The sequence below is a fragment of the Macrosteles quadrilineatus genome, unplaced genomic scaffold (assembly GCF_028750875.1).
Source record: "Macrosteles quadrilineatus isolate MER2022 unplaced genomic scaffold, UCM_ALF_1.0 Scaffold_2__2_contigs__length_208266976, whole genome shotgun sequence".
Taxonomy (NCBI): Eukaryota; Metazoa; Arthropoda; class Insecta; order Hemiptera; family Cicadellidae; genus Macrosteles; species Macrosteles quadrilineatus.
This window is the reverse complement of record NW_026542595.1, coordinates 59544588-59554979: the sequence shown is the minus strand read 5'-3', so window position 1 is coordinate 59554979 and position 10392 is coordinate 59544588.

The following is a 10392-nucleotide window of genomic DNA, read 5'->3' as shown; positions in this document are numbered from 1 at the left end:
TATATTTTGGCACTTTATTTTGTCATTTTTCGATCTCTGAAGATATTGTGATATGATCTGAGGACTTATATACTATTATGAAATTTATAATTTATTACGAAATAAAAGTTTAATTCATTGTTCAGGACTTAAAAGACTCCATTTAAAACAGATGATTTACACAATTGACAGTACGTGTGGTTGAGTGCGCCAGTGAATAACCGAGCGTATGATATAAAAAAATCATATCAGGCTTCCGGTCTTCCTATTCTATGACAAACAATTTTAAAAGTAACTTTCGGTCCTTACATGGTATATACTTTGTGGCTGATTAAAATACCCCCTCCGCACATTTATTCCTTGGTTTTTTATATTTTTTTGTTAATATGTTTAATCAAGTTTAATATGAATTAAAACCATATTCCAAATATATTATATGTACTTATCTTTTCTCCAACCTTCAATAATTATATAATCCTATAGATATATTTTGGCCTAAGACGAACCTTCAGTGCAATATCGGTTTTCATTGAAGCTATTAGTCATTCCAATCGGACGAGTTTCAAGCAAAGGCAAGGTGAACAACCTACATAAAAATTATTTTCTATAAAGTTTGTCTATGATTTAAAATCAATTGCTCCAGTATTGTTTATGTTTTTGACTCAAAATAACCGTTGAATTACAGTTTTTAATTTGATTGTTGAACTATTGATTGTTAGAATCAGCTAAGTTCAAAACTCTACTATATCAAGAAACAATATTAATAAATCAAAAATCATAAATTTGATCATTTCTAGGATATGATAATTATTTCGACACTGCCGAGCAGAATGAGTCTTTTAGTAAATTCATATTTTATTTCCCGTGCATCGCAGAGAAAATCTACACAAACCTTTTAGAAATATATTTTCCTGTATATGTGCGGAATCCCTATATAAATAAAACAGGCTCAAAAATCTGTAAAAAAAAATCTGTAAAAAAATAATACCTCCGCTGCAGCAAGCCTGCAGTCTAAGCGAATTCATTTACTTGAACTGATTTTCAATTAGGCCTAAAAATGCATTTTTAGCATTCAGTTTAGCGAGTAACTAAGTTTGCTGCTACAGGGAAACTAATAAAGTGTGTATTTTTAGAAAAATAATAATATCTCAGTATATAATAAATAAATTTGCCAAGTTTGATCAAAATATTTCCATAAACAAGCAACTACAACATTTTACAATATTCTTCATAAGAATAACATAGGAAATTTCAGATCATATTTTTATAAATTTTCTCTGTACAATAACTAATAATTGTACAAAAATACTTAGATATACTGAATTTTTTGTGTTTTAAGCTCTCTAAAGAGGTCTATAGACAATTTGGGAAATTTTGTGTCTTGAGGGACAAAAATGAGAAAACCCAGATTTTTAGCGGAGCGGAGCTCTTATACGTCGACTCTTATAACAGTTAATAGTAAACAGTGATTAACAGTTAAATAACAGTCAAACAGTTAACAGTTATATATATTTTTTTAAGTAACCCGTTTTATTAGCAATATGGATTGGTTTGTTAGTTCGGGGTTTAAAAGAACAGAACGACGTGTTTTAATGCGAACAAAAGTGTTTACATGGTAAGACATACAGCTTTTTAAATAATAGTATCTTAGTCGGTATTGTGTTTTTTTACGCGATAGGCTTCCTTGAGAAATATTGAATTTATAATATTAGCATTCATAAAATAATTAAGTACTATGTACCTGTTGCTCGAAATCTAGCAATTGTCAAGTACCGTTGTTATAAAGGCGTTATTTAAAACTGCAGTAACTACAGTCAAAATTTTCGATTTTGATAAGTTAAAAAAACTCAAAGTTTGTATATTTGTATTAACAAGAATACCTTTTACTTAAGTCAGGTAAATGCATCCTTTAACATTTAAAAGTCTATTCTTGAACTTCCCAAGAGTTATGTGTTCAATATGTAAGATACGTTTTTTTCAGTGCTGTTTGAAAGCTTATATTTTGGAATATCAGGTTTAATTTTTAATTGAATAATAGTTTTAATCTGTTGAATTACATGGATTATAAAAATTAAAAATATATTTGAATTTAATGATTGTAGTAAGCTAAAGTAAAGGAACTTAATTTTAATTTAGCATGAAACGTATTTTTTCTGACATATCTTGTAGTTTTTTTTTTATATTTAACTAGTTCATTTTTGTGTTTGAATGCAAGAAACAAATTTCTCTCGTGGCCATAGAAGGCCTAGTGGATGATAATTATTAATTCATCCAAATACACTATGAGCTATTTCAATGTATGTTCAATTAATTGGTCAAATGTCTAACGGCGTCTTAAAAATTTAGTCTCAAATGTAACATCTGTTATGATCTGGAACTAAGTTTATATTTGGCACTAACATGAAAAATTTTAATCGCAAAAGGTCGTTTTTATTTCCTCAGGCACAATGACTGACTTCTATTTAAGCTGAGAGCATGCAATGTTGGCTTAAACTAAAATTTATGTAACAGTGTCACTGAACTTTTTATAAAATCTCCTACATTGGAAAATGTCCTAACTGCATTTAGATTGCAAATATTTTTTTTTCTTCTACTTGTTGCAGTATACAGAACCAACCTAATGTTATTTGGTTCTAACTACCTATAATTTAGTATTATTTTATTAATTTGTTAGATTTTTTAGTTTTATTACCCGGGTGGAGCCTGCGTGTATCATCTAGTTAGTGAAGATTAAACATGCATAATTTATAATGTATTTGATTATTTGTTTATTATTTATTGTAACATATACAATTATTTGTTTTCAAGCATGGTAGCGCCGATAAACCAAGTGGAGAAATCCTATTACATAAGAAAACGTAAACAGATGGAGCGGGGTGGCAGGTAGTCGGGGTGACACGTTGTCGCGAGTGTACGAGGTGACTGTTTGTCGTAAACGGCAACGACAGATCGTCACCTGGGCCTAGAGTAGGTGACGGGTAGTCGGGGTGACACGTTGACGCAAGCGTGCGAGGTGACAGGCAGTCGTCTCTACACACGACAAACAATCACCTCCAGAGAAGAGGTGACAACTAGACGAGGTGACACCTAGACGGCATCGTTATATTTTTACGAGGTGACACGTTGTCGTCTGTGCCCAAAATACCGAGGTGATGGGTTGTCGGGGTGACACATAGACGGCGACCCGAATGAGGTAAAGGAAATGTCTTTCGGTTAGCCGAGCTGGTTTGGGTTCGATCGATGGTCTACCACCTACATTTCTCTGCAATTGGGATCCATAGGTTTCAAATAACATTTTTACCAGTTCTAATCTGAAGGCAAAATGTTCACTTTTTTGGTTGGTACATTTCCAAATAAGATAGGAATTCAAAACAGTAACATTTAGCAGTCTTTTGAAAATTGTTATATACCATTTCTGCCCCCTCTTTCTTTCAAGCTGATAACTGTGTAGCATTTGATCCCTCAAGTCAACCCCTCCAATTAGTTTATTATAGTCAAGTACCAAAACTGGCTTAATTTCTTGCTTACCACTCTTGCTAGTTTTCACTCCCATTTCATGGGGATGGAAGGTTGAAATAAGAGAGACAACTCGTTTATCGCGCCATTTCATGATCATGACATCTTCGCTATGCAATACAACTATTTCACCCTTATCCAACTTTTGACTTTTTACTTCATCAGGTACACACTTCCTGGTCAGTTTCATGGTGCCACAAGTGTCATTTTTTCTTTTTTTCAATAACTTTGAAAGTTCCGGTGAATTGTACCAATTGTCCATCCAGAGCGTAAAACCCTTATCGAGAAGAGGCGCCATGAGAGATAAAACAATTGCAGTGGATTTGTTTGACTTTGGTGGGACAGTAGGATTGTCAAAAACCATGCTTTTACCTGTGTATATAAGAAATGACCAGGTATACCCCGAAGATGACTCACAAATCTCAAAAGACTTAATCCCAAACTGAGCTGCCTTCAGCGGCAAATACTGTTTGAACCCCAAGCGACCTTTCCACAAAGTTAACGATTCATCAATTGAAATATTCTGGGAAAGGCCATATGCTGCCTGAAACTTATTATTTAAATGATCAATGATAGAAAAAATTTTAAATAAACCTTTCTGTCCATTGTACTCACTGAGTTTTGTCTCATCGCAAAAATGCAAGTACTTGGAAATGAGCTGAAACCGCTCCAACGGCATTGTACTTATCCAAGTACACATCAGTACGTAACAAACCATTTTTTGAATAGTAGGCTCTAAGACTAGGCCTTTGGTCAATACCCATAAGCATCACTAGGCCAAAACAAACATACAGTTCATTTTTGGTAACAGGGACCCACTTCCATGTACGAGAAAACTGATGGAATATCATTCCCTGCTTCATATGCTGCTGCTCCGCATAGGTATTTGTACTATGGACAATATGGTCCATGATTGTGTCATCAAAGAAATATTTAAAAATATCTAATTCATTTTCATAATTTATTTTGGGACCTACCTCACCCATACCAATAAAATTTTCCTTTTGAGGTACATAATTCTCAACGGATTCCCAAATTATTTGTGGTACATTTTCAGCAGGCTTACGTCTAGCAGAGAGAGGATTGTCACCTCCCGCACCAGCCACTACATCCTCAATTGTCATTTCAACATTGTCCAATTCCATTGGTTGGGGGGGTGACATAGGCCTAGGTGAAAGAGGCGTTGGTGAAGGCGTAGGGCTAGGCCTAGGCTCACCACCACCAAACTCACTAACAGGAACATTAGGTGTAACTATCGCTAAATCATCCTCACTTTCTGAATTTTCATCTTCGGGATTATCACCTTGTAACTGTGCAAAATCTATATCATCTTCATCACTCTGTACATCATCAACAAATTCCGACAGCAGCCAACGATCTATTTCACTACTACGAGCCATACCATAACAGAGAACTGAAATAAAAACTTTTCTGCTCCACAAAACCACTAGAAACTATAATAAAACATTAAAAATAATATCTAAATCGGAATTCACTCAATAATAACAGAAAACATCTAAATACGTAAACAAACAAACAACGACGTAACCAAGACGACACGAGTGAAATTTTTCTGCTCAAACGCCTGTAAACATTCGTCACCAAAGGCAACCAAAAGTTTCTAAAGCCGGGTATTTTTGTAGTTACATGTAGCCCACCTATCCCTCAACGTACTGCAATATTGATCGCGTCCAGATGTTTGCGGATTTCCCCGATAAGTAGCAGCATCTGACGGAACGTCTGAGAACGTACGCAATACGTCAAAACGCAGCAGCGGGCGGAGAAGTACTGACGTATCACGAACGTCAAAAAGTCTTGAAGGGTTAAAAACATCAATGAAGAAAAGTGGACCCATTTGCCATTATAAACAGGTTCATCATCAGCTGAAGAGCCAGAGTGAGGCTTTGGGATTTTTTTGAATTCCCGATTAAAAGTATCTCTCAGGTTTCTCCGTTTTGCCCTCGCCTTATCCTCTGAAAAACAAACAAAAATAACAATAGAATAGGCCTAAATTTAATTATTATATTGTTGTAATATTGCTTTCCCTTTGTTACAGGTATATGGTGACTGAAATGCAGTTTTGTCAGCTGGCTTATTCATTCCGAATCTCCAAGTCCGCTGTAAGCGCTATTGTAATAGAAGTTAGCTCGTCGTTGTGGAAATGTTTGCAAGTGCAATACATGCCCATTCCAAAGAAAGAGGATTTCATTAGGATCGCTTCAGAATTTTATGAAAAATGGAACTTTCGTAATTGCATCGGGGCCCTGGGTGGTAAGCACATCCGCATAAAGCGACCAGCCAAATCTGGAATCATGTACAGAAATTATAAAGGTTTCTATTCTATTAATCTACTGTCAGTGACAGGTGCAGATTATGCAAAGTATGTCTTTGTAGAGGTAGTTTGGTAGAGGCTTCCAAACTGCTGAAATGCCTAAGCTCAAAAATCTATTGACTTACCTGAGCCCTCAATCATACCAGATACCAACATCGAAGTACCTTATATGCTTATAGGTGATGAGAGTTTCCCATTAAGAACATACTTGATGAGGCCGTTACAGCTTGTAGAAGGAGGAGAGAAAGATGTTTTCAACTATCGTTTAGCTAGAGCTAGAATGGTGGTTGAATGTTCCTACGGCAGTATAAACTCAAAGTTTCATGTTCTATCAGTACCCATTGAAACAAAAGTGCAGAACGCAGTAGTCATTGTTAAGGCGATTACACTTCTCCATAACATAATTAGAGAAGGTGAAGGATTTACTGATAATGAAGAAAACTCTTTCAAAGAGATGGCTGAACATCTGACAAGTGTCAGACAATGTAGGGAAAATAACAGCGCTTCGAAACAAGCGAAGAAGGTTAGGGAAAAGTTCTCTTCATATTTCATTCATGAGAAGGGAGTTATGCAGCATCAGAAACTTGTCTAGGAGAGATGTTACCGTTTGATAAACTTACGCAGCATCAGAAACTTGTCTAGGAGAGAAGTTACATTTGCATAAACGATAATACAATTTATTGTGTAACATGTGTAAAATAATAAGATTCTGTATGGATTAAATTTCTTATAAAGAGCTTTTAAAAATTATCTTTTACTAATCCCATTACTATATTTAACATCATTTGTTAAAGGATTTTTTTTCTTCTGTTTTTAGGCGTACAGAGGAACCGCTCATACCCAAACTAAATTGGAGCTGAAGCCTATTCGGATTTCGGGGTGTTCGTATTACCCGGGAAATAATCTTACATACGTCACTCACGGTATTGGCGGTAAAACAACGACTGAGGTTAGACAGGGTGGCCCAGTGATTGGAAGGGCAGTGACCTTGACTGGCGGCGGGTGTACGACTGTACTTCCGGTGAGTTGTCATTGTTACTAGGCGAGTGTTTGCAAAAAATATATCACTCTATTTTAATCGCCCTCTGTATTTTATAACATTTTTAAGAAGTGTAAAACCTTTAAAAATTGTGTAATTGAATCTGTTTTGTCCATTTTCCAGCTAGTTTTTTTATTTTTTTGCTTTCCTGACAACGTGTTCGGATTCGCCGGGATTTCGGATTTCCGGGTTTCAGATTTGAGATGTTCCACTGTACCAACATACTATAGGGATCTAAGTAACTTGCAATCAAATAACAAAGAGTAAAAGATTCTTAAAACAATGTGTTTCATCAAGTAGCCATTATGTAAAACAGTAGGGCTAAATTTTTTAGTTCATCAGCTACTGAAGTCCATAGACGATCGCTCATTAATCTGTTGTGATACTGGGGATGATTTAGGTTCCATAAACTAGGGTGTTTTTGCACTTCACTAATCAACAACTCACTCAACTCAGACATGTTCACTCTTCAAGGCCTACAATCGCACTAGTCGGTCGGACGATCCGCACGACCAAAGACAAACATGTTTGTTTTGCGTCGGTCGCATCATCGGTCATCCGACGCCGTCGATCGCATCGTCGATCGCCCAGCTAGGACGCTATCACGCTTATCCACTTGTTTGAAATATTTTGGTGCGACAGATTCGCTCGCACAGACGACCGACCGATTTTTCATCGTGCACCTAGGACAGGGCCTTATAGTAGAATGTATTAAAGTCTTCAAAATTAACTAAATTGAGAAATTTTTGTCAATTGTAATCATATAAGTCAAGTAAGAGTTGTAACATACAAATACAAAATAAAATTGTAAACAAGAACAACTGTCAGACAACAAAGGAATTCATAATCTAAATAAGGCATAGTAAAAGTTCATATGTATAAAAATATTATCACACTACTCTTTCTCCCAAAAACAATTGATAGCTCTAGCTGTTGAGCTGATGATAGGTTCCACTCATCCCCAAACTTGCAAGTAGTTAAACAAGGGTTTTAGACCCAAACTGTCTGTGTATATACAGAGCAACACTGTGTAGGAGAGGAGACATAAAAGATTGAGGACGAACCACAGCGATCAGAGCAGTTATGACAATCAACTTCGTTCCTACTTTGGGTTTTGATCTTTTATTTGTTGCTAAGCAGTCCAGAAAGGCCCAAAGTGATTCAGGTACCATTTCTTCTGCACTACTACAGAATTGGCTGGTGAAAAAACAAAATTTTCATTTGTCATTGTCTCAATATTTTCCAATATTACTTTGGCTGCGGTTTGGACAATCCTCTTTCATTCTGATTCTGTACCTATCTTTAAACTTTGAAACATACCACATATCATTCAGGGGGTTTTCACCCATAGCACCAATCAATTTTTTTATTGCTTATCTAGCTGAAATTAATGCGATCCTTGTATTTATCCTTCCTCCTATCTTTGATTTTTTTAAAGGTAGATTTTGGTCCTGAAACCTAATGAGATGATAAACCAACTGAACTACTTAATGAAGTAACTGATCCAAAGAAAACTGGCAGTAATCTTCGATATAAGCTTCAATATTTTTGAAAATCTTATCCATTGCTTCAGAAACCGTTTCATCTTGAGGCCGCCATTTTTCCTCGAAGTTCCTTTGGATGCTATACCATTTTTTTCTGACAATCTTCGTGGTACATCGCACCAACAGTGAACAGGTCGGCAACTGTATAGATGCGTCTCAGGATGTTGTACTCCCATTCAGTCTAGTATGTATTTTTCTGCAAAATTTATGTACAACACCGATTTTGTGTCTTTGAAACCATCACTTTTGTCATCTTTTTTATTGAAATGCTAACATTCAATAATCCTATTATACCTAGTTGTCAACCACAACACTGTCACAAATCAAACATGTCATCACCATTACATTCGTTGCTTTAAGCCCTTTAAATACTAAAAGTAAAAAATAATAAAATTTAATACATTTGAAAATTAGTTCAAACTATTTTTCTGTAAGTTTATATTAGTTACAGAATGTTATTTTGGCTACCACTGGTTCGTCTCTCAGCTTCCAGCCCCCAGCCTTCCTCCATCACTTTTTACTACTTAACTGTACTGCTTATACAAGTATTTTTATTACATTTATTATTAATTTATATCACTTGATGTAATATAAAACAATCACTTTACCACAATAAAACTAGTTTTTCTGTACGTCATATTTCTTATATTTCCCTGTATCTTGTTAAGTATTGACTTTAGGCACAAAATGAACAGGCCCTTTTTTGTTTGAAATTCAATGCTCTTTATTTTGTACATTAACATTTTTCCGCTAAAGGGCGCCGTTTTTTGAGAAATTTACAGAGAAGTAAAATAATTAGCACTTACACCCCCCACCCACTAATAGCTCACACCCCACCGGTCAGGATTTTTAGTACAGTGTGTTGTTCAGGAGGGTATCCCCCTACAACTGTGCAAGAATCCGGGACTACACTATTTTTTCCTACTCATTTAGCTTTGTTGACTGGGTTATATTACTAAACACACCTAAGTGCCTACACTTTATCTTGTCCAAATAATTAAAATAATTATTTAAATAATGTTCATGTCAGGAGAGGGACATCTTTGCCAGGAGAGTGAAATTTTTACCAATAGTGTTCTGATTAATGCAGATTATTTTTATTGTAACCTGTAAATGGTATACATAAGAAAATAAACAAAAAAATATAATAAAAAAGGAGGAAAATGAAAAATGTGATCTTTTTGAAAAATACTGGTATATTGTTACATACATTTTATTGTAAGGTGATGCTATTCTACAACGTTAACACTACTCCACATTGAAACCGTCAAATTTCATTTGAATAATAACTTTTTCTCCCCTCCAGCCCAACTTGATTTCAGGCAGTACGCTTTGACTATCATCTCGTGCTACCACAGAGAGGTCTTAGATTTTTGGCTACTGGAAACTACTGGTACTACATTTTTTTTTTTAATTAACAACGTAGTCGTCATTTCCTTTGTTCGGTCTTTAAAAATAAAGGTCTATTTTTTGTTTAAGGTCTATACCTTAACAAAGAATTAGATTATAGAATCTGACCAATGAAGTTTTACAACAGTGTTTCTCAAAGTTGTGGACACTACGGACCCCAGCGGAAGGGGGTCCGGGTGTTAAACAAAAAGTTTGTCACCTAATTTTTTTAAATTTTATGTGTTAAATGGTGGGTTCTTAGGCACTCAGAACTCCCTGGAGATTTAAAAGACCGTAAAAAGATATCATTCTGTAATATATATATATATATATATATATATATATAAGGCAAAGCCCTCACTGACTGACTGACTGACTCACTCCCTCACTCACTCATCACTAATTCTCCCACTTCCCATTTACCTAGGAGGCTGAAATTTGGTACACTGATTCTTTAGGCATTAAATAGGAAAACTAAGTTGTTTTTATTCTGATCGGACTCTCGGGCTCCGCCCCAGTGGCTCTGGAGTTTCCCATGTAAACCTTATGAGTGCTTATATTTAAATGGAATTAATGAATCTTAACAGCTGTTT